The 26349-nt window shown below is 37.0% G+C and overlaps 1 protein-coding gene and 1 long non-coding RNA gene across 4 annotated transcripts in view; both read left to right on the forward strand.

The window, feature by feature from the left end:
- LOC123685866 overlaps nucleotides 1-26214 on the forward strand; it is a 68394-nt gene extending 42180 nt beyond the window's left edge. The window contains exons 2-3 of the long non-coding RNA XR_006748360.1: nucleotides 16003-16158; nucleotides 26092-26214. This is a non-coding gene — a long non-coding RNA (uncharacterized LOC123685866). The remainder of the gene's footprint in view (nucleotides 1-16002; nucleotides 16159-26091) is intronic.
- The window catches only part of LOC123685865 (hemicentin-1-like), a 318649-nt gene that overhangs the window by 182568 nt on the left and 109732 nt on the right, over nucleotides 1-26349 (forward strand). The window lies entirely within an intron of this gene.

Below are 26349 nucleotides of genomic sequence, written 5' to 3' on the forward strand. Positions count from 1 at the left end.
TTTGGAAATTCGCTATCACTGAATCTATTCGTTGAATACGCGCTCTTTGACAATCGATGGTAATTTTATTAAGTGGTGTTACCTATTTAACATCAAGAAGGCATATTTTGCCAGAAAAAAAATCAGGGTACCAGTCAAATTTCGAAATCTGATTATTTATTTTTCTGTAAACACTAGATGATTTTTGAGCATTGCTCTGAATATTTAAATCATTACGAGTATTATGTGGCTGTTCAGCAAGAACCAACGTGGAGGTGAAGAGCATTCTTGCCAGTTTTTCTATCAGACTTTTATGATTTGCGGATTTCTTTGAATCTATCAGTCCCCACATCTTTCCTCCAGAATTTTCTTTCGATGGACTTCTGGTAGTTTAAAAAAATGTTGAAAGAAACTTTGGTCCAGTACTACACTTTTTAGTTTTGTATCCTATACAAATTTCAATTTGTCTAAAAGGGCGAATAAACTATTATAATTATAAACTATTATTAATCAAACTCCAATTGCTTCAATTGAACTCAAAAGCTTTTTTTTTTGCTTGAATTATTTACGATCCTGAAGACACTCAATGCAGTTTTCAGTGTACTATCAATGTTTTATATTCTGAATTACAATTAGAACAGGCGCATTCTCCAATTCGTATCAGTTATTTTGATTGATTGATATCAACTTTGATCAAAGACAGAAGATATGGAAGATAGTGCCTCGGTTTGATCCAGGACAATTTCTCGTCTCAACAAGCGTAGAACTGACCAAACCGCCCATAAAATAGGAAAGAAGTTTCTCGAAATATATCATCACGACATCAATATGTTTTTTTGGGTCCTTCGCGTAGTTTCTCGCATTCAAATTAAAGTCACCCGAAGGTCGAATATGAAAATATATAAATTCTTTCTGCTCCACTGTTCTGCTCTTGGAAACTGTTTTTATCGTACCAATCTACATAGCTATATGTCATGGCTCCGTTTAGATCCCCGCATTTTCACGTTTCTCGATTGGTTTTTTTTTCTGTTGTCTCCATCTCTCTCTATCCTGCATGAAATAAATATCGGGACCTAAAACCTGTCAGCGTGAATCTTTGAAATCCCTGAACGGAAATTGAATCAAGCATTCAATATTCGAAATTCAAAATACTCAGTCGCACATTCAACGACAAATTTCCAACGCTCTCTATATAACTGCAGGTTATTAGGGGATCTGCAAAGATTCTTCCAATTAGGTTCCGATACAAATCGCCAGCTTCAATGATTGCAAATCCCAGGGATATATTTTCGTTTGTGTTTTGTTTGATTTTCTTTGTCGTGTTGATTTATCCAGAAGTTATGCTGGGATTCAGATTGAAATGTATGTCAAAGACAATTAACTATCTTGCTTATAGGAGGATTTCTCTCATTAAGATACTTGAAGCGAGCGATACGAATATTGACAGACATAATCGGGATGTCAAAGAGAACAACGCAATGTAGAGGAGATCATTTAAAGAATCGGATCCCTAGAAAAAAAATGTGACAATTGCATCCAAGCATCGAAGAAGTTCGTGCTATCATGTTATTAACTGAGGGGAATGGTAGATGGTAAGTACTATGACTGCAATATAGTAAAGTATCTATTTCAATGAACGGAAAAGTTGAAATCGACGTAATCAAGAGAACTTAAATCTATCTTTAGTAGCAAATTGTTAACAACACCTTCAGCGAGTTTGTTCGGTTTTCGAGAAGAATAAATTTCACCACAAAGTTTTCTTTCCCTTGTTTTACTTCAAATCTTGAACGTCAAGCTATAATTAAAATAAATATACTATACCCAAAGGATTGAGCAAGAATATCTTAATTTCAAGTCAGAACTCCTGGTTTTAATATATTAATGAGGAGCACAACTCCTTCTCTTTTATACTAACTGACAAAGGAACTCGAACACCCAGAAGGAGCTGTTTAAATTTTAATTTTTTTCTGGTAAAACATAGAAAGTACAGCAAGGAGTAAATGATTGAATTTGGAGAAAAAAATCGTGAAAGTTTTTCATATGAAAATTTTTGATACTTAAATATTGTAGTTAGTTTAGTGTTTAGTTGTTGTTGAAATGCCTAGATCTCGTGTACGCGGAATTTTTCGTCAGCTAAGTGAATCGAAGATCGACGTTTAAGACTTATGACCATTAGAGACCGATTTGCGACAACTCGATCTTTGGCTGATGAGCGGTTAGGAGAACAAGGCCATCCTGGAACTGTCCGAATGGTTTACCGCCGGATAATGTCTTTTGGACTGCAGCATTACCGACCCCATCTTGTATTACCTCTGACGGTTGAGCATCGTCGGTAACGATTACAGTGGTGCAGAGAACGTCAACATTGGAATGTGGAATGGCATCAGTTCGTCTTTTCTGATGAATCTCGATTCTCCTTGGGTACACATGATGGCCGGGGAGAAAAACGTGATCCTCAGTTTGATGTTGAGCGTCATGTACACTGGACAGTATGCATTTTGGTAAGAGGTGCTATTTCACATGCAAGTAGCTCATCTTTAGTTTTATTCGAGTCAACATGAGAGTGTTGCGTTACCTTCAAGAGAAAGTGGAGTCATATGTTCTCCCTCACCTTTACCGGCTCGATAATCCAATATTTCAGCAAGATAATGCCCGACCTCATGTTGCCAGAGTAAGTTTAAACTTTATCGAAGCAACTCATGTGAATCTTATGCCATGGCCGCCCAGATCCCCCTATCTTTCACTCATAGTGCATGTTTGGGACATCATGGATAAAAGGCTTGGAAATTCACCCCAGCCCCCACGGACTGTGGTGGCTATGAGACAAGTACAGGTAGCTTGGGATAATATCCTTCAAGAAGAAATAGACCATCTTATTGCATCAATACCGAGACGTGTTGGGGACTGTATAGATAATCGTGGTAGACAAACACAATTTAATATGAAAAAATTCAATAAAAAAAAAATTGTAAAACCTCTGTTTTTTATCCAAATTTCAATCATCTACTCATTACTATGCTACATATGTAGGCTTGGTTAATCGATCGTCTAGAGGTATGATTCGATTTCCTGGCCTTTCGTCTTCTTCTTAGTTACTTTGTCGGATTTGTAATAATTGAACTCTTTTCAATTACTTACATCTATTTACAAAGCCACACTTATACAGTACAAACTCAGTATTGAGAAGATCCTAATTACGTCTTAATTACAAGTTTCTCACTACGGTATTGAATTTCGTCTTCAACTCGTTTGTTGATTACTCGAAACGTCTTCGTTTATCACGTCCTCGTCGTACTTCAAGTTTTCGGTCGTCTCGTCTCTAACTCGTTCGCGACTCGTCTTAATTTAGTCCGCGAACCGTCTTTTCGTCTTACGTCTTAAGTTGACCGACCGAACTTGACTCGTCTTAGACTTGCCTTGAACTGTCTCTCGACTCGAACTTGAACTGTCTGATTGGAACTTACTCTGTCTCGCATATCGAAATCACTTCTCTCGGCTAGACCACATCCTTAGGGAAGGTACCATCCCCTAGTCCAATAAGAATTTGGCCGTACAGCCCACAAAGATCTTCGCGGATTCCTGGAAATCGAATATTCTCGAAGGACTAGTACCTGATACACAGATGTAACACATCTGGTACAACCGTCTTGTTCTCGAACTTTCCCAACCCCCCAGTAAATCTTTTCAAGATTTACAACTCCATGACATATCTTCGACACCTCGAATAATTACACATCCTTTTTACATTATATGTACAATAACAATTCGTTCCCTGTAAATTCATTGAAACTGTCATGCCCTCGACACTTGAAGAAACTAATAGGTTTCCAAGCATCCTGTTGACCATCTCAATTATTTACAGGAAACAATAACTGGATCCTACATATATGTTTTGATAAAAAATTTTAAATTCGAACAGCTCTTTCTGGGTGTTTCAGTTTTTATTGTCAGTTAGTAGGTATATTGGAAATTTTCAATTTTGTTTGTTTATGAAACAAGTCTCAAGAAAAAAACTGAATTCGAATAAACTCCATTCAGAATTCATACAATGTGGAAAAGAATAAATGCATTATCTTGGTTACTCTACATATTTATAAAATATCCCGAAACACGTTTGTTGGAAATAATATCGTGGAAAATTCTCGAACAACGGATGAATTTTGCAGAATTCGATATCCGATAATTCTACGTTTGGGAAATAGCGCGTTCAGTCCAGAAACTAGCGTTGCCTTCGAGAGAAAACCCAGACCAAAACACCATTCGCGAAAGAAAAACAAACGAGGATTACGGAATAAAAATCACGGAAAGGGACCCTAAGTACCGAGACCCATATAATTCATTTTATTATGATGTCAGAACTGCTCCAGAGACATTTTCCTAAATAATTTCGGGCTCTTTTTCATTCCCTAGTACATTTAATTTATTCTTTTATGCGCTCTAGTTTTCCTTCCGCTTTCGTTTCAACTTTTCAGATTTATGTCATTCAGTAACTTTGGAAAACATTTGATTGTATCTTTATTCGGAATTAATAGTTCGAGTTTGACTGCTTTTCACGTGAAACGTGATAAGCTGATATTTTTATTCCGTGAATTCGAGGAACCACTCAATTACATCGCGCTTGCCTTACGCCTTCAGCTCGAAAAAGCCTCAACTTTTCTCAGAATGAGACCATTTTTCAAGAGTTGTTATCCCTCATTTCGAATCCAACTACAAATATCCAGAGAAACTGGAGAACTTATCAATTATTAATAAGAAGTAATAATTATAAATCCTATTTATTCCATAATCATCAATATCGTCGAAATAATCTGTTAATTCATAAATTTCAACTTGAAAATTATTCTGATTTTTGAATTTCGTATTTGTTTCTCTTTTTGATGGTAGATGCAACTTAATGAAGTACCTACCTTAAGGAGTAATGAGTACTTTTTGCAGTGGATGAGAGACGATGTTTTGGGTACGTTATTTCCAAATTACGAGTATGTTTTTTGGGTGTATCGTCAATGAAAACATGTCTTTTCGATTGGAGAAACAATAGACATTTTTGATTGTGGATCTCTGAGACTGTCAGAATTCGATTATTCCAGAACCGCCCCTTTATATTTCTATAATGATGATGATGTTCAGCATTATCTTCAAGATTATTTTCTGCATAACCATGACATGATCATTCTTTTTCGAGGAACCATAAAATATGATGCCATTTCGAACTCCTTGGTTCCTAGTTTTCATATTAGAGAAATTCAAGTGACCTGTTATCACCTCAATTGAAAAACAAACCATTGACAGTGATTTATATACCTCATCAATATGTTTTGTACAGTTCAATGTTTCATCCAGATAAACACCAAGAATTTAGTAGATGTGCAATGTTCTATTGGAGCCCCCTCCAATAATATTTTGTCTGGACAAAATATTATTGGAGGGGGCTCCATTCCAGATTCATCACACTGGTGTGATGAATCTGGAATGGCTTGTTATGAATAAAATTTACCCAGTTGTTTTTGTAATTGAGAAGTACTCCATTTGTTCTGAATCGATGTCCAGCATTGCACATGACCATTTCAGTCTTAAAAGCAGCTTCAGGGTATCTCTTGGAATTATTGATGATGTTCTTGTCATCTACATATTTCATAATTTCTTAATTGTCCTCACTTAGATATCAGCAAATATAAGTAGCCCTAGCTTCTTATATGCCCTTATCGCTGCATGCAATCTAATGGTGAGAAATTTGAGAATTTTTGGTTAATTTTTACTGATTTTACTGTTTAATAAAAATTTTCTTTCAATAGAAATTATACGAACAATGAGAACATCTCTGTTTCATTTAGTTTCATCGGTACAATAATTCCATAAAAAACATACTATAACTTTGTCACAAAGTGCTCAAATCCATGCATACAGTTGGGCTATAAAACTACCCACTTTCCCTATTCTAATTCCTGATGGGGTTGCAACCCTCTCCAGGGAGTTCCTAGTAGAAACAAGCTCTGTATCCCAGATCATGCCCCCCTCTCATCGAAAATCGACCTGTCCGAGTATTTTCACAAATTCTGAAACGTTGTTGAGTTATTGAGGGTGAACAATTTTAAATGAGACACCCTGTATATGAATATTATAACATGAAGCCATAAGCCTCTGAAAGAAAGATGTTCACCGTCCTTTCCGTTTTCTGATGTTCTTATTTGCATTTAACGAATTCATTTCAGAGGAGGAAAATCATTTCGGAACGAGATGAATCTCTAAGCGACATATAACCGAAAAATTATTCTACTTGTAATAGTATCTGAGTGAACGAAAAAATGTTGGCTATATCTAGGACACGCTGCATCAATTCACGTCACATCTCAGTAGTCAAAGCTGAAAGAATTTCACGGTGGTTTCAGCGCTTTTGATGAATATGTGCAGGGTGTCGCTACAGTCAAGCTTTGGGGATTTCAATTTCACCATTTGCATACAAATTATGCTCAGATGCCGCATGGAATTTTTTGCCATTTAAGATCCTCACTCAGTTTAATCTGGCTGAGGAGCGGTCTTAGGTGTGGTCTTGTCACTGGTGGAGTTTAACAAGGGTCGCTTCAAGACGGTTTTTCCCCAACGTCTCGAGGGGTTTTCAATGTCTAATTATACGAAGAAATGTGTGAAATACAATCAAATCGGTGGAAATTTCCCAGAAGTTCATTTCGAAATGATTGATATACAATGCGTACTGTCTCGTCTATTTGGTATGTTCTTCCATAGTATGATATCTTCAATGATTCTACTGCGCGGTCATACAAGTTATACTAACTGACAAAGAAACTGCAACACCCAGAAGGAGCTATTTTATTATTTTTTTTTTTTTTTTGTAAAACAAAGGTAGTATAGCAAGGAGTGTTTTCGGTTGAATCTATCAACTTTAATTCTATTAAATTGGGATAATGAAACACCGGATTTCTTAATTAATATATTGAATTTGGCTGTACAAGTTATGTGTTTACAAGGTAACAGCTACGAGCGTACTGAATATGGTAACCCGATTTCCTGGGGATGTTAAGTGTCGCTTTGGATTTTGCATACCAAAGCGCAATCCAAGTCCCTGATTGGTCCACGTCCTCGTTCCTTGCCCTTAGATGTGACTTCAGGATGACCATATGTAGCGACAATGTGGCGCCAAGGATGTTCTTGTTCTATTTTTAGCCCTCGCTGTACTTGCTGGGGTTGGTTTTCCGACCTAAATGCGTCTATCTGAATATTCAACTGCCTGTAAAGTTTGCGTGAAATTCACTTGACGCAACAAGGAGTAAATGATTGAAATTTGTAGAAAAAAACGAAGGGTTCACAATTTTCTCAATGAATTCGTTAATAATGTATTCGTCCACCGTGACTATTTATACCCTCCCCAACACGTCGGCATTAATGCGATAAGGTGGTCTATTTCTTCTTGAGGGATACTATTCCAAGCTACCTGTACTTCATGTCTCACAGCTGCCAAAGTCCGTGAGGGCTGGGGTAAATCTCCAAGCCTTCTACCCATGATGTCCCAAACATGCTCTATGGACGAAAGATGGGCGAGCAACTAGGCTACCATGGAAAAAATTCACATGGATCGCTTCGGAAAAGTTTAAACTGACTCTGGTAACATGAGGTTGGGCATTATCTTGCTGAAATATTGGATTCTCGAGCCGGTTAAGGTAAGTGACAACATATGGCTCCACTATTTCTTGAAGGTAACACAGCGCTGTCATGTTACCTCGGATACTAAAGGTGACCTACTTGCTTGTGCAATAGCACCCCATACCATAACGCCTACTGTCCGACGTACATGACACCCAACATCAACATCTCCTCGAACAGCTGGTTTGTTGTAAAATTTAAAAAGGTTGCGAAAAACAACTACAATATTCAAGTTACAAAAATTGTTTACATGAAAAAACCTTCACGGTTTTTTTCTTCAATTTCAATCATTTACTCCTTGCTATACTATCTATGTTTTAAAATTTAAACAGCTCCTTCTCGGTGTTCTATGGATGTATATCGGATAAGGGCTCACAAATTTTTTTGATGAATTTGTTAATAATGTGTTTGTCCACCGCGATCTGAATTTCCAAAGTAGTTCTGCTAGCTTTTATGGGCTAATTGATCCATGATTCTTTCCAAGTCCCAACTGCCTCTGTACCTTCGTTTCTCTGTCGCAGGTTCTCCAAGTATTAGATTTCTGAAACTAACAAAATCCACCAGCAGATTTCTACCTACGAAAAATTTCGAGATTGCGAGGAAACTATTGAAAAATCGATTCAGCAATCTCGGAGCTCGGGGAACCCCCTTATATTGTTGAAATATATGCCGTGCGACTCGTGCATATCAAACTCAAGTAAAATCAAGTAGCTTGATATCCAGTCAAGTGACTTGGAAATAAAGGTCGTAGTTGAGTTGATTAATATATCTAGCTACTTAGCTTGATTAATACCTACCCAGACATGTTCGATTGGTGAAAGTTCGGGAAATCTGTGTGTCCGAAGCAAGATATTGACATAACCTCTTCAGAAGCTCTTCATCGAGTGCGTTACATTCTACCACTTATCGATTGGCTTCATATAACTTCGGATGAGACCTGCTTGCATAAGTATTAATATTCAATAGCATAACCTCTACAGTGTGGTACATTTGAATATTGTGACATTCTCCACGTCTACGTCATAGTGCATTTCCAAGCATAATCGAAATTTTTCATTGAAGACTATACCCTATTTCATTTCACCTCCCAATCCAGTTGATTTCGATGAAGAAGCTCAAAATCGATTGCAAACTGCAAAATGCAGTTTCGAATCAGTTCGGTACTGCAGAATTAGAGCGAGTAAGTACGGAATTTCACTGAGATATTTCAATTTGAAGATGAAATATGGTGGAATGATTGTCGAAATATGTAATTAAAATCATACGTTAATTACATGTTTCACTGTGATTTGATTATGAAACATATTTGGGGTCATAATTGCCCCCAATATATCCAGACTCCAAATGAAGGATAGGCATTAATTGCATATTTCTGAATTAGTCTGTATATTCGTGAAGTACTATATTCTTCCTAATACAAATTGATATTGCATTCCGATATCGGAAACTAGTCTGTTTCATACAGTCCCAGCTGCGATTTGAATAACAGAAACAGCCCTAATAAAAATTCTTGATTGCGATCATTATCCAAATCGATCACTCTATCATATCCTCAAAGTATTTTCAAATATTATGACAGGAATGGTCTAGATCGAACTTTTGCATCGATATCAAGAATAACAATTACAGCTTTTTCAGAATCATAGGAATCCAAGAACTTTTCGGAAAAATAATGAGGAAAACATTAGCTCATGAGCTCTCATCCTTAATATTCTGAATTTAATCAATCCAAAAGTACGTTTCAAAGATGTTATAAATCGATATGAATAAAAGTCTTTTCTTCTGTGGGATTGCAGCTTAGCTAGAAGAGCATCCGGGAGCGCTCTCGTCGAACTTAATATACGTATAGTCCATAGGAAGGATATTACGATAGTAAATATAGCTTTCTGTCTCTAACACAGGTGAAGACGTTTCTTAGGAATGAAATAAGACATACTATCTTCTGAACATTTACTGATGGAAATTTAAAATGGAAAATAACCTTTGAGATATGTTCGGCCCAACAAATATAGATACTGAATGGCATTCACCTATTTGACAATGAGCCGAATAATTTGACGTAACATTCTATGAGTATGCCATAATAACTCTCTTAGTTTCTCAAGGCTAATAATTCTCATGAATCTAGAATGCTATCGATAGTTTAATAATTAATAATCATTTCTGAAAAACGTTCTTGAAACATCACTGAAGTATGTGTTACAATATAAAACTTCAAATAAAAGGAATTATCAGCTCGAATTTTCAGAGATATTCGAATAGCAAAGACTCTAGGTTGCATTGAAATGAGATAATTCAATTTTATTATTATTTTGCCATTAACCTTTAAGAAATTCCGATCAATTCATTTCACTTTAGTATAGTGGAAGGAACTTTTGGTAATGGCAATTGTTTTGTCTTTATAAAGTTCTTGTTTGTTCGCTTCGAAGAGAAATGCAGTAGAACTGCATGTTTTCTCCCTTTATCAGAGTAAGTGAAGGGTAATCTGATGCAGTTCGAGCAACACCACAGTTTCAAATGAAATTGTTCAGTGGGGTGAATCATTTGCATGTTAATGAAAAGTTTATATCACCTAGAGCACTCGAAAGGAGTAAAACAACGAAATAAATACTTCTAGATAGTCCAATCATCTTATTTACTGCCGTAATATTTGAATTCTATGCAGTCAACGTGAAATCCCCTATAATTAATAATACTATCTCTGATGAAATCAGGATTTATGTCTGATGAGACGATATTGGAGTATGCTGAAACCAGAATGAGTTTTGAGAGAGCTGTTGAAGCGATTCAGGGACTTTAGTAGAAATATAACCTTATGCTCCGCAATATTCAATTTTCAATTGGAACCCAGTCAATTCAAATATTCAACTGGAAACTATAACAAAAAATATGTCTTCTGCTGAGAAACAATCAAAGAATATTCATATTTGTATTTGTATTCACACCCCAAAGGAGGGAGAGACTTCAAAGCTGAACCTTATTCAATAGGATGGGAGATATTGAATCAGATCATCAGATAAAATTCGAAATTCACAAAACGGGGCAATGAACTTTCAACAGAATTATTATTCCATCACAGCAAAACTTCACTCCTCTGCCTTTTAATGAAATACCTGTCTACAAGATGAAGGGCGAAATGTCAAGACGGCCAGTCCATCGTTATTAAAACTTCACAGTGGAAATAATCGATATTCTCCTTTCTCTGGTTTACTGGTTTATAGAAGTGTCTTGTGGGCGTTATTAAAGGAACGTCAGTGTCAAAAATGGCAATCCTTATTCTTGTCTGATCTCGTTCCACTCCATGAAGAGGGGATTTTGAATTCCGTTAGCGCTGATCGGGGGATTTTGAGGACTGGAGTAAAAAAAAACTATGTCTTGATTATTCTGGAATACCATATACTAACTGACATAGACTTCAACACCCAGAAGAAGCTGTTCAAATTGAATTTTTTTCTTGGTAGAACGTATATAGTATAGGGAGGTTGTCATTTCGAGAAATCGCTAACCATACGAACAGAAATCCAACTTCTGTTATGAGATAATGTCATGACTTTTGGTCATTAGAGACCGATTTGCGACAACTCGATCTTTGGCTGATGACTGTTTAAGAGAACAAGGCCATCCTGTAACTATCCGAACGGTTCACCGCCGGATAAGGTCTTTTGGACTGTAGCATTAGCGACCCCATCTTGTGTTTTCTCTGGTATATCCTGTTTGATGTAGTTTTTGTTTGATTTTACTTCTTTTCCATTTTCTAGTATCAATACCCTCTGTTCTCGGTGTGTTAAATAAGACCTAAACTATTTTGATATGTTTCTTTGTCAGTTAGTATACTTTTTTGGAGATTGATTTGTAATTATGATGCTTGACTTCGGATGAAATATATTTGTATACATTGTAAATTTGCATCAAATGTAGGAATAGATTCTGTGTCTGCGAACTCTGAACAATATTCGTCTATAGCATTCAAAACATTACACACAAGAATCAATGTTTCAGCTCAATTATTCCAAACATTCCAGTCTTTCAGTGCATATTTTATGTAAAGAACTTGAAATTTAGGGTTCATGTGATCAGCACTTGTCACACAAGGGCCACTTCATCAGTCTTCGGCTACTAATTTAAGTTTGCCGTCGCAAAAACCGGACGTGCTGAAAACATTCCTCTGTTCAAATACAATCGCTTAGAAACCACAAATTTCTGCTATGTGATTCAACTAATTGAACAAGGAGTCAGTCACAGTTTCCGTTATGACGAAGGTTCAAGGGAATTCCTGAGAAGGGTTGATTCAGTTAGCTTCGGTTGACCTGCTGCTTCATGTATGGAGGCGAACTCAATTTCCTGGCTTCAAGTGACAAAACTAAAAGTGTTCGGAGATACTGAAACGAACTCGTTATGCTGTTTCCAACTTCAAACTGCGGCATGTTTCTCGTTACCGAGTTGAATCATTCTGCATAAATTTCAACGCATCTGGGAATCACATTGCCCAGAACACTAAGACAATCTGTATAACTACCATTTTTACTCTATGAGTAACCCAGACAAGGTCAACTTGGAAGTCAATAGTCAAGGGGAAACCAATCCAATAAAAATACTCTAACTGACAAAGAAACACCAGAAGGAGCTGTAGAAATTTATTTGTAAAACATAGATAATAAAGCAAGGAGTAAATAATTGAATCTGGAAATATTATAGTAGTTGTTGCTCGTTTTTTGAATATTAAAACAAACCAGCTATACGTGGAGATCCAAAGTCGATGTTTATTTGTTGTTAAAAATGCCTAGGACACGTGTATACGGAATTGATCGTCAGCTAAGTGAATTTCAAAGAGGTCGAATTATTGGTCTACGGGAGGCGGGGTTGTCATCTCGAGAAATCGCTTAGCCTACGAACAGAAATCCAAATACTGTTATTAGATATTGTCAAGTTTGATTTGTTAATGTCCAAAATCGAAGAAAATTAGGTACCGGACGTTGAAGGGGCACAAATGAACTTTAAGATCGACGTCTAAGAGACCGATTTGCAATAACTCGATCTTTGGTTGATGAGTGGTTAGGAGGACAAGGCCATCCTGGAACTGTCCGAATGGTTTACTGCCGGATAAGGTCTTTTGGACTGCAGCATTATCGAACCCATCTTGTGTTACCTTTGTCGGTTGAGCATCACCGGCAACGATTACAGTGGTGCAGAGAACGTCAACATTGGAATGTGGAATGGCATCAGGTCATCTTTTCTGATGAATCTCGATTCTCCTTGGGTGCACCTGTTGGCCGAAGAAGGGTTAGACGACGTCAGGGAGAAAGACGTGAACCTCAGTTTGATGTTAGCGTCATGTACACTGGACATTATGGAATACTACTACACATGCTAGTAGGTCACATGACAGCGCTTAGTTACCTCCAAGAAATAGTGGAGCCATATGTTCTCTCCTACCTTAACCGGCTCGAGAATCCAATATTTCAGCGAGATAATGGCTGACCTGATGTTACCAGAGTTAGTTTGAACTTTTTCGAATCCACTCATGTGCGGGATATCTTGTTTAAAAGGCCTGGAAATTTACCCCAGTCCCCACGGTCTTTGGCGGCTCAGAGACATGATAGTATCCCTCAAGAAGAAATAGATCATCTTATTGCATCAATGCCGAGACGTGTTGGGGAGTGTATAGATAATCACGGTGAATAAACATATTATCAACTAATATAAAAAAAAATTGTAAATCCTTTGTTTTTTTCTTCAAATTTCAATCATTTACTTCTTGTTATACTATCTATGTTTCATCCAAAAAAAATAAAAATTTAAACAGCTCCTGGGTGTTGCAGTTTCTTTGTCAGTTAGTATAATAATGGAAAAGTCTCGTCTTTCAAAGTCGACCTAAACGATCAACAAAAGAAGTTTCCGTGATTCTTGAATCGAAATTATAGATATAATAAGAAAGTTGAAAGTTTGATGAACTAAGTTTGTTACTGATATACATGGGGAATGATAATCCTAGTATCACCTCAATTCAAAAATCGTTCCAGGAATAAAATATTTCCCATAACTGTAGTACAATGTGTATAACTACTGTTTGAACCTACAAGTTTTCAGACAATGTAACCTTGAAAATCAATCCAAAAGCAAAAGTAACCTAGAAAAAATTATAATAATACAAAACTTCCATCGTCGACAATCCACCTGAACAGATATCATAAATATTCTGCCAAACAAAGGTAGTTTTCCCTCTCAACCGACATCGTATGACGTTTTGTATACATAAATAAGGATGACTTATGGCTATAATTAGAATTTCGAAAGTTTGATGAAGTTCGAGCCTGTAGTAGGGAATTGTAATAAAAACATCCTAGTGTCATCTTAATTTCATTCAGGAATCTGTTTGGGAATGTTTATTCATGAAGGTCTATGCGGCCCACAACATTGACTATCACGTGATTAATTGAAATTAAGCTTTCCGGGCTTTGGAACAATGAGTATAAATAAATGGAAATGGTCTCCCAGGAATATATTTGTCTTGAAATCGTCTAGAACGAGTTCTGGAGATTTACAACGGTGGAGTTTGGGAAAACTACATTTTATGGGTTTCATCGAAAACAAAATTCATTCATTGAATGATATAATTGCAAGTCATATTGGTCCGATTGAGAAGTCCCCGGTCTGATGCACAGATGGCGGTGCTAGTATTAAATCCATATGATTTTTAGTTAGTACCAACCTTCAAACAATACGTGTCAAAATTTGACAGCAGTCCTACCATTAGTTTGTGAGATATTGCGTTGTGAGTATAGCCACTTTTGTTATTTGAAAAAAAAATGGAAAGAAGAATTTCGTGTGCTGATAAAATATTGCCTTTCAAAGGGAAAAAATACAGTTGAAGCAAAATCTTGGCTTGATGAAGAGTTTCCGGGATCTGCACCAGGAAAATCAACCATCATTGATTGGTAATCTAAGTTTAAACGTGGTGAAAGGAGCACCGAAGATTGATTGGTAATCTAAGTTTAAACGTGGTGAAAGGAGCACCGAAGACGACGAACGCAGTGGACGCCCAAAAGAGGCTGTCACCGACGAAAAAATCAAAAAAGTTCACAAAATAATTTTGAATGACGGTAAATTGAAGTTGATCGAGATAGAAGACATTGTGAAGATATCATCTGAACGTGTACACCATATCATTCACGAATATTTGTACATGAGAAAGCTGCGTGCAAAATGGTTGCCGCGCGAGCTCATAATCGATCAAAAGCAGCAACGTGTTAATGATTCTGAGCAGTGTTTGAAGTTGTTTAAGTGCAATAAACCTGAATTTTTGCGTCGATATGTAACAATGGATGAAACATGGCACCATCATTCCACTTCGGAGTCCAATCGACAGTCAGCTGAGTGGACTGCACACGATGAACCGAATCAAAAGCGAGGAAAAACACAACAGTCAGCTCGCAAGGTTATGGCATGAATACTACATTAATTACCTCCAAAAATGCCAGACCATCAACAGCGATTATTGTATAGCGTTATTGGATCGTTTAAAGAATGAAATCGTTAAAAAACGGCCCCATTTGAAGAAAAAAAGGCTGTCTCATCAAGACAATGCGCTGTGTCACAAATCAATGAAAATAATGGCGAAATTGCATGAATTGGTGTTCAAATTGCTTCTGCATCCACCGTATTCGCCAGATTTCGCCCCCAGCGACTTTTTCCTGTTCTCAGACCTCAAAAGAATGCCCACTGGAAAGAAATTTAGCGCCAATGAAGAAGTAATCGCCGAAACTGAGGTCTATTAGGAAGCGAAAGACAAATCGTACTACAAAAATGGTATCGAAAAGTTGGAAGATCGCTAAAATCGCTGTATCGCCCTCGACGGCAACTATGCTGAATAATGAAATCGAATTTGGATAAAAAATGTGTTGTACTGTGTGTGTAGACCGGGGATTCTGCAATTTTTATTCAGATAGAGATTTTCGTCAGAAGTGAAGAGTTTAAAATTTTATTTTTTTTGTCGATATTTAAAAAAAAAATACCGGTCTTGTATTCAATATCTTTACTATCATGAATCAAATTTTCCAATTTTCCATTCAGTTCAGAGATGAATTAAAACGCAACTATGTGCTCAAAAATTCCTGCATCTAGCTCTTATATTACGATATTCGGCTAGAGCATAATGCTTTGGTGGATATCTCCAATCGAATCCTGCCGAATTATTGATTTTATTGGGTATGATTCATGCTGCTCTTCGAGCATGTTTCTGCTCCAACCCAATATTTGCACAATGAATTCTTTATGATTTATTTCCACATGTACACACACAACATTAAATGAAAATTTTTTTCTACTTTTCACGATATATCGCATTGAACAAATTTTTATTTGTTACAGGTAAATGAAGTTTTGAGTGATAATCCAATCTGAGAAGAGCCAGCTTGGATAAAAATATAAAGCCCAAGCTTTCAAATGAAGTTCCAGCTTGGTTACCAAATAGTAAACTTGAGAAAGTAATTAGTATCAAGTTAGAACAAATATGGATTAGTCTAGGTAATGTACCAATAACTTATTCTATTTAGAGTATATTGAGAAAGAAATAATGATCAGAAAACTAGTCATTTAGTAATTAGATATTGAATACACGTCTAATCTGATAATAAGCCATAGATAGGGCTAGTTATGAGTTGATTGATATTTTTATCAATCCATCAACAATCGAGAAGGTGAACTTTTTCAACTATCCAAACATTAATCCTTATTGTTCGAAATACCGCTGAGTTGTGAATCAGACGGAGAAATTCGTAGAAACTTCTCTAAGTAGCGATAGAGAACATTGGAAGTATCATAATCTCACCCTTCAGCATCCGATATCTTAACGTCAATGCATCAGGATCAATGAGTAACAGATTGAGACGTACCTAATTTTGTTGGTTTGGGATCAGTATCATCGCCATCAATATTATTGTACTCCTTTCAGTAGGGTGAAATTTATCGACACGATAATTGTTCGATGAATGCAATGAGACAAGATGAACCAGAAATAAAATGCCGAAAAAAAACTTTGATATTATTGATATTGAATCGAACTGCTACCGCCGTTTTGCAATAGATGGCTGTGGCGGTAAGTGGTAGTCGAAATAAATAGATCGTAGATGTCATAGAATAAACTTAGGTATCTATAAATATAACGCCATCGAAATATCAGTCGATTTGTGGCTGCATCATAAAGTATTCTCGATTAAACATGTCAGCTTACGAGCCAAATTCTCGTTATTTGGCGGAGGTTTTAATTTTCTGCCTTGATATGAAGAAACCAGCGGATGAGGCTCAACGAATGCTTTTAAATACCTATGTTGAGGCCGCTTTTATCGAAAGTACGTGCTGAGAGTGGTTTCAATGTTTCACGAACGGTGATTTTGATGACGAAGACCAGCTGGCGGTAGAAGAGAGAAGGTTTTCGAAGATGCAGTATTGTAGGCATTACTTGATCAAGACTCAAGTCAAACATAACAAGAATTGACAGGATCATTGGGAGTGACGCAACAAGTCATTTCAAAGCGCCTGAAAGTCATGGAAATGATTCAGAAACAAGGAAAATGGTATCCGTATGAGTTGAAGCCGCGAGATGTTGAACGGAGTTTGTTTGATTGTGAACAGCTGCTTGTAAGGCAAAGACGGAAGGGATTTCTGCATCGCATTGTGACTGGAGACGAAAAATGGGTTGATTTCGATAATCACAAGTGCATAAAATCATGGGGATATCCAGGCCATGCTTCCACGTCAACGGCCAAATCGAATATTCAAGGCTCCAAGGTTATGCTCAGTATTAGGTTGGACCAGCTCGGCGTATTGTTTTATGAGTTGTTGAAACCGACTGAAACAATCACAGGCGATCGTTATGGAACGCAATCATTAGGTTTGTGCCGAGCATTGAAAGACAAGCGGTCGCAATACAACGAGAGACATGATATATTGATTTTACAGCATTACTCGACACCATGTTGCGAAAGTGGTCAAGACATTTTTGGAAACGTCGAAATGGGAAGTCTTACCCCACCGGCTGTATTCTCCAGAGGTTGCATCCTCGGACTATCACTTGTTCGATCAATGGCAGTCCTGGTCTCATGAAAAAGTAAAAAATTGGATCGAGTCGTGGATCACTTCAAAAGATGACCAGTTTTGTCAACGCGGGATTCGTACGCTGAGAAAAAAATGAGAAAAAGCAGTGGATAGCGATGAATAATACTTTGAATCATAAATGTAAAACCAGCTTTTCAAAATAATACCTCGTATTCCGAAAAAAAGGTTGTATCCCTGTTATAGGCTTATGTGAATAACATAAAACTTCTTCTAATTTCTACTATTCTATTACCTATGTGAAAAACAATTTTTTCGCTGGTATTGAGAAATCTGAAAGAGCTGTGTAGCCAAGCAATTTCTTCACATTCTGAAAGTTCAACTGTTTTGATGATTTCTTGTGAAACTTTTTATCTCATTTTTTTTTATTTTTTGAGGGAAATAATGAACCAAGCTGCACTCTTCAACGAGAAACAGATGCGGAGCGAATGGGATAACGTAGGTCCATTTAAAAATTGTAATGACGTTCTCGTAAAAGAAATCTGCATAAAAAATGATTTCACTATCGCGTCGTTTTTTCAATTTCACGGAAATATAAACTACTTTGCCGGCGGACGGCAGGAGTTTCGGCCTGAAGAAATTGATAATCGTTACACAAATTGCTGAGCTTAGGGCGAACCACATAATTTATATTGAAACTCGGAGAGTTGGAACCACAGCATTATGCAACAGTAAGTCGGCGCCCCTTGAAATACTGCCCCATTATAAGCCTCATAAAAACGCCAAGTATGCTCATTTTTCAGAATATCGGTTCATTTGACTTTATTATCACCTGCTCGAGTCGGACAGATTTTGCCACCGTGGAGCTTGAAATGGGGTAGTCGGAAGTTTTTACACCGGAAGAGATCACGTGGGGAATGCTCAAATCTTTGATCAGACATCAATAAGAGCACTTTGAACTGAAGTAAAACGAGGTCAACTCGAGCTGTCGAACCAGTACCAAACTTGGTAGATAGAAATATTCTCGAAATATCAGCAGAAGTTCTTGATGTGATGATCTGGATTTATGAGACACTCAATTCGATAAAAATCCTTTCGATTCGTTTAAAGAATATTTTTGAAGGCTCTAAATTGAATGAATCACATTTAGAAAGTGTCAAAAATGCAACAAAATATATAGAATCGACTAAAAAAATTTCATAAGTATAACAAAAAAAAATAAATCAGGAATTAAATACAAAGGCAACCCAACGAACACTTTCCTTAAATAGGTTAAAACAAATTTCCCTTGTTCAGAATTCAGCAAGTTGTTTCAAATTACAGCTACTCAAACTTTTAGTTGGTCTCCTTTTTCTTCTCAAAATCAGATAGACTATGGATGAAATAACTACAACAAACAATATGATACAAATCTACGCTCTGAGATTCTGAAAGGTCTCAGAGAGGCCTAGGAGTCGGGTATGAAAAAACATAAACGCATGCACTGAATTATTGGACTGAAATAAAAACTCAATTTAGACAAAAACAGTCCTACGTAGTTCGTTTAAAACCAGAAAAAACTTAATTGAGTGGTCTAATTGATATTTTCCAGCTCAAATATACTAATTGACAAAGAAACTGCGACAGCCAGAAGGCGATGTTTAAATTATAAATTTTTTTTGGAGAACATGGTACAGCAAGGCGTAAATGATTGAAATTTGGAAAAAAAATGAAGGGTTTACAATTTTTTCCAATAAATTTGTTAATAATGTCTTCGTCCACCACGATTATCTATACACTTCCCAACACATCTCGGCATTAATGCAAAAAATGGTCTATTTCTTCTTGAGGAATACTATCCCAAGCTACCTGTACTTCATGTCTCAGAGCCGCCAAAGTCCGTAGGGGCTGGGGTAAAATTCCAAGCTTTCTACCCATGATGTCCAAAACATGCTCTATGAGCGGAAGTTCTGGGGATCTGGGCGGCCATGGCAAAAGATACACATGGGCCGCTTCGAAAAAGTTTAAACTAACTCTGGCAACATGAGGACGTGCATTATATTGTTGAAATATTTGATTCTCAAGCTGGTTAAGGTAAGGGAGAACATATGGCTTCACTATTTCTTGAAGGTAACGCAGAGCTGTCATGTTACCTTTAATAAATACTAAAGGAGACCTTCATGTGCAATACTACATCATACAGTAACGCATACTGTCCGGTGTACATGACGCTCAAAATCAAACTGAGATTCAAGTCTTTCTCCATGTGCACCCAAGGAGAATCGAGATTCATCAGAAAATACAACGTGATGCCATTTCACATTCCAATGTTCCCTATACCACTGTAATCGTTGCCGGCGATGCTCAACCGTCAGAGGTAAAACAAGATGGGGTTCAGTAATGCCGCAGTCCAAAAGACCTTATCCTGCAATAAACCGTTCGGACAGTTACAGAATGGCCTTGTTCTCCTAACCACTCTCCAGTCAAATATCGAGTTGTCGCAAATTGATCTCTAACGGCCATAAGTCTTAGACGTCAACTTTGAACTTCATTTGTGCCCCTTCGACGTCCGGAGCCTAACCTTCTTCGATTTTGGGCATTTTCAGACCATGCTTGACAACATCTCATAACACTAGTTGGATTTCTGTTCGTACAGTTAGCTATTTCTCGAAATGACAACCTGGCCTTCCGTAGACCAATAATTCGATCTCTTCAAATTCACCTAGCTGGCTATGAATTCTGCGTACACGTGCACTAGGCATTTAAACAACAACTAAACATCGACTTTGGATCTCCTCGAACAGCTGGTTTGTTGTTAAATTTAAAAAACAAGTATCAAAAATTGTTTACATGAAAAAACCTGTTTTCAGCAAATCCAATCATTCACTCCACGCTATACTATTTATATTTTTCCAACAAAAAAAAAATTAATTTGAATAGCTTCCTCTGGGTGCTGTATTTTCTATATCAGTTAGTATATCTGTTTCTTTCATAATAAATCATTACTTTGATGGATTTTTGAGTATTGACAGTTATATTCGTGATGGATATTACAAAACAATTCAGCAATGATATCTTCAATTCGGTTTCTCACTATTTCAGAACTTCTCTATCGAATCTCAAGGTAGAAATATATCTTCCTACCAAGTTTTTTGAACGGAGATCTTTGGGACTTTTTATAAGTTTTTGGGGACATTTTATGCATTTTGGTGATCTAGAATCACACCGAAAGCTAAGCAATAGTCGGCAATACTTTCCACTGCTGGAGATATATACACAACCATTCATTGGCTGAGGACCATAACCCTATGGAAGTGTGAAAGGTGTATAACGCAGGGCCTCTGATCAACCTTACTGGCGAATCGTCATTGCTTTCCTCGAATCTTTCAAGACGTAGAATAGTTATTGCAATCGTGTTTGCGATATTGAATGTGAAAGAAAAATTATACTTGACAAGTGAAACTTTAAATCTCATGAGCTTCCTTAGCTTATTGTAGATTTTCGACTATGACCATCAAAAGTGGTAGATTTCTACTTGCAAACCTCGTATCCTCATTGTACGTCAACTCGAGTACGACATTCCAAGTGAAATGACGAAAAATGTAGAAATTCCGTTGAGTTCAAACATCCCCCGACTTCTATTCAAGAACCGGCGGATGATAAAATCTCCCTTTTATGCCACCCCATATTCATTCCCATGAGAACAAATGAGACGTTTTACTTTACGGAGGAGACGGCTTCTCTCGCAATAGCTTCACACACCTCTTGGAACATTTGTATCCTTCATAAACCCCTCGTATAACTGTTGTAAAACCTTTTTTCGTGGTATGCATCGTTGCGTACCATTTTTCACCTCTTGGGATCAATGAACACAAGGTAGCTAATATTCATTATGAAAGATTTCCTTACCGATAATCTTGAAGGATTCAGTAATTTATTGATCAATTAGGAATTAAAAATATCTATTCTCTTTTTCAGTATCGTAATCAGTTCATTACAGCACTTAAAACAGCTCCTTCGTGGCTCGTTTGCGAATTTCGCATTCGTGTTGGAATAGGAGCCCATCCTGCAACTTGTTTTAGAATATACTATTTTCGACTATCTTGATTCAAAAACATCATTTTCAACCCGCCAATCAGAGAGGAAAATAAATCTTTGTCTCCCCGGGATTTTTCTTCCCTTTGAATTTTTGAACACTTCGAGAAGTAGATTTTATGGGGAAAAAATATCACTCAATAGCTTATATCTTATATAGTCCATTCAGAAATTATTGACATCGAAGTAGGCCTTGAACGTCTAGTCACGACTTTATTTCCGGTTCCAAAAATATCTAAACTAAAAATTGATGTGATCCATCATAGGAATAATTAGTTCATACTTTTTTCATAATTTGTATATCCGGAAGAACCTAAATTTTCGGAATTATAAAGGGACGCATATACAGTCATGATTTCATAAATTGGAAAACAGGTTCTATAATGTAAGAATATAGTGGGATGCTATCGCATTTCAAGGAAATCCAATGAAGTTTGAAGAATGAAGACAATTCATTTAGAATCGACCATGAAAGATCACATTGAAGATCATTTAAATATGCATATTCCTTTTCACCAAAGGCTCATCAATAATTGTTCTTGATGCAAACTGGATACCAACCTGCTTCCAAAATTCTAATCATGTAACTCACATTTTAACTGTGGTACCTAAACTGGTGAAGAAAATAAAAAAAAACTGGTTGATAAATTTGAATAGTGTAGCTAAGTGAAGAGAAGAGCCATATCATAATAAGACGTAGATGTCATACAATAAGCTTAGGTATTTGTAAACATAACGCCATCGAAATATTTGTCGATGTTGGTCTGCATCATGGAGTTATTCTCGATTATGTTTATTTGTATGTAAAATAAACATTTATCTATCTATTAAAGATATCAGCTAATGAACCAAATTCTCGTCATATGCAGGAGGTTTTAATTTTCTGTTTTAATATGAAGAAATCTGCGGGGTTCATCGAATTCTCTTAAAAACCTATAATGAGGCCGCTTTTAGTGAAAAAACGTGCCGAGAGTGGTTTCAACGCTTCAAGAACGGTGTTTTTTACGTCGAAGAAGAGCATGGATGTGGAAGAGAGAAAATTCTCGAAGATGCAGAATTGGAGGCATTACTTGATCAAGACCCATGTCCAACTCAACAAGAATTGGCAGATCATTGGAAGTGATGCAGAAAGCCATTTCAAAAAGCTTGAAATTCATGGGAATGATTCAGAAACATGGTAATTGGGTGTCGTACGAGTCAAAGCCGAGAGATGTTGAACGGCGTTTGTTTGCTTGTGAACAGCTCTCTGGGATTTCTGCATCGCATTGTGACTGAAGACGAAAAATGGGTTCATCACGAAAATCCCAAGCGCAGAAAATCATGGGGATTTCCCGGCCATGCTTCCACGTCGACGGCCCAACCAAATATTCACGGTTCCAAGGTCATGCTCAGTATTTGGTGGGACGAGCTCGGCGTAGTGTATTATGAGTGGCTAAAACCGACTGAAAAAATCACCAATTAATGCGTTTGGGCCGAGCATTGGAAGACAAACGGTCGCAATAAATCGAGAGACATGATAAAGTGACTATACAGCATGACATTGCTCGATCCCATTTTGCGAAAATGGTCAAGACATACTTGGAAACGTTGAAATGGAAAGTACTACCCCACCCTACGTATTCTCCAGACGTTGTTCCCTCGGACTATCACTTGTTTCAATCAGGCATACGGACTGGCTGATCAGCTCTGTTATTCTTATGAAGAAGTCAAAAAATTGGCTCGATTCGTAGATCGCTTCAAAAAATGACCAGTTTTTTCAACGTGGGATTTGTACGCTGTCCAAGGCTGAGAGAAAGCGAGCCAGCGATGGACAATACTTTTGATCATAAATGTATAACCAGTTTTTCACAATGAAGCCTGGAATTTCGGAAAAAAACGACTATGTACATACTTTGTCCTAATTTGCTTTCATTTGATTATCTTCTCATTGGGTATCCTCTTAAGGATAGTACACAATCCTAGAAGACATATATGTAACTGTTTCATCCTTATTCAATAATTCAATCAAAGGTACCCACGAGGAGATGTCTGTCTTGTCTCGAACATCAGGAATCTATTGGAACCAAATAGGTAATATTCTGAATCAATACAGATGGGCTCTCATTTTCTGGCAGCCAATTGATTATTGATTAAGATTGCGTGTTGTGGCTGCCAGGCTAATAGGCTTTCCTCCTTCATTCTGATTTATCGGAGAATACATTTTGAATGAGAATATATGGGAAGAATGTGAATTCCTTGAGTGAGTAGATCGATAGGGAAATATTTAATCAAGATATAAATCTAAGATCAGATCTGAGCGATGACCCAACGAAAGGGGCGTACAAAGGTGATTCATTAGACAGCGTGCGCCCTTATATATCTTAGCGATTGCTTATGTATTTGACGCGCAAGTTCACGAGGTAGCAAGCCGTAATCAGCGAAGACCCTGTAATTAGAGTCACTTGATATATGTCTTCGCAAAACGGTTAAGCGGATCACGCTATGTAACGTATGTGTTTTGGTACGCTTTTTTGGCAACTCCCCTTTGGAATGATTCAATCAGGGTGGCGGATAAGGCTCTCGCAATCATTTTGTTGAACTGGAAATTTTCCAAGCTTCTACTTAAGCCAAAAAGCACCCTCTCTCGTATTTCGTAACTTGTTCGGCCCGTTCACCTTTCTACGGAAAAATTAATTTTTCACTGATTGAAAACCCATCAGGAAGCTCTAACTCAACTCGGCCATTAACAAAGGGAATCCCTTGTCGTTAGGGAGATAATTCATTTTTTGGAGTGTAGAATCTGTTACGTAAACTACGAACTCAGTCAGGGGGAGTTTTAACTTGAATTTACTGGATTTTCCGGAAACAAATGGGGCTTTTGTGTGTTCGATATTCATAGATATATTTAGGAGTTTTCTAGAATAATATAACAAGTCAATTGAAAAGTCCCCGGTCTATCATAGTAAGACATATTTTTTTGGCAAAATTCGATTTTATTATTCAACATAGTTGCTTGCGAAGGCAATACATCCATTATAGCGATCTTCCAACTTTTCGATAACATTTTTGTAGTACAATTTGTCTTTCGCTTCAAAATAGGCCTCGGCGATTACTTCTTCATTGGCGATAAATTTCTTTCCAGCGAGCATCCTCTCAAGGTCTGAGAACAGGAAAAAATCGCTGGGAGCCAGATCTGGCGAATACGGTAGATGCAGAAGCAATTCGGAGCCCAATTCATGCAATGTTGCCATTGTTTTCATTGATTTGTGACACGGCGCATTGTTTTGATGAAACAGTACCTTTTTTTCTTTAAATGGGGCCGTTTTTAACGATTTCATCTTTCAAATGATCACATTACGCTATATATAATAATCGCCGTTGGTGGTCTAGCCCTTCTGGATGTAATCAATGAATATTATACCTTGCGCATCCCAGAATACTGATGTCATAACCTTGCCAGCTGACTGTTGTTTTTTTCCTCGCTTTGTATTCTGTTCACCGTGTGCAGTCCACTCAGCTGACTGTCGATTAGACTCCGGAGTGAAATGATCGAGCCACGTTTCATCCATTGTCACAAATCGACGTAAAAATTCAGGTTTATTCCCTCTAAAAGCAATATCTCATCAGCACATGAAATAATTTTTTTTCAAATAACAAAAGTAGCTACACTCACAACACAATATCTTACAAACTAATGGTCGAACTGCTCCAAATTTTGACACGTATCGTTTGAAGGTTAGTACTAATTAAAAATCATATGGATTTAATAGTAGCACCGCCATATGTGCATCAGACTTCAATTTTCTCATTTGCAATAAGAATTGGTTATCTGATCAGAGAAATTAGGCCGAAGAGAAATGTGATCTTTTTCGCTAAACAACAATGAAAATTGAATGGATGAGGATATTTCATTAGGATATGCAGCCTTTTAGCTGAAAAATTCGAAAACTCATCCAAAGTACCTCAAAAGTTCATGAAGTCGAGATATTCTCAGGGGAATTTTCATTCTTCTTGGTGAACTAATTAACATCTGATGGCAAATAACTAAGCCATGAAAGAATCTGCTTTCGCTTCATGGTATGTGAGTTATCATGTAGAGAAGCCTTTCGTTATATTGAACCAATCCAAATTATAATTAAGGTCGGTTACTAATTACTATCGGAATTTTGATTCAGCTGGTAAAATATTGACATTCTTTCGCGGCTTATTCGCATAAGTTAAATAACAACGGGAAACATTTCATTCTTAATTTCCGGTGTTATTGATCGATCAGTTCAATTATTTTAATGCTCCTAATCACATTATATTATGCGTCTTGCAAATATGAAATTAATAGTACTTTTCAATTTTCAGAAAGGAGGTCCTATGGAAAGTAGTCTGCATATGTAAAATTCAAGCCCAAATGAAGAATTTATATTTGAGAAGTTGAACCTGAATGAGCAAATGTTGTATTCAGTGGCAAAATAAAAAAAAAACCAAAATTATTTTATTTGATTTACCCATTTCACACACAAAAATCTCTTTAAAACACAGAAATTCGTATCAGGAGCATATGATGAAAGAGAAGGTATCCGGGTCACTGACCTACTATAGGCAACCAATCATACACTG

Source organism: Harmonia axyridis, chromosome X (assembly GCF_914767665.1).
Source record: "Harmonia axyridis chromosome X, icHarAxyr1.1, whole genome shotgun sequence".
NCBI classification, from domain to species: Eukaryota; Metazoa; Arthropoda; class Insecta; order Coleoptera; family Coccinellidae; genus Harmonia; species Harmonia axyridis.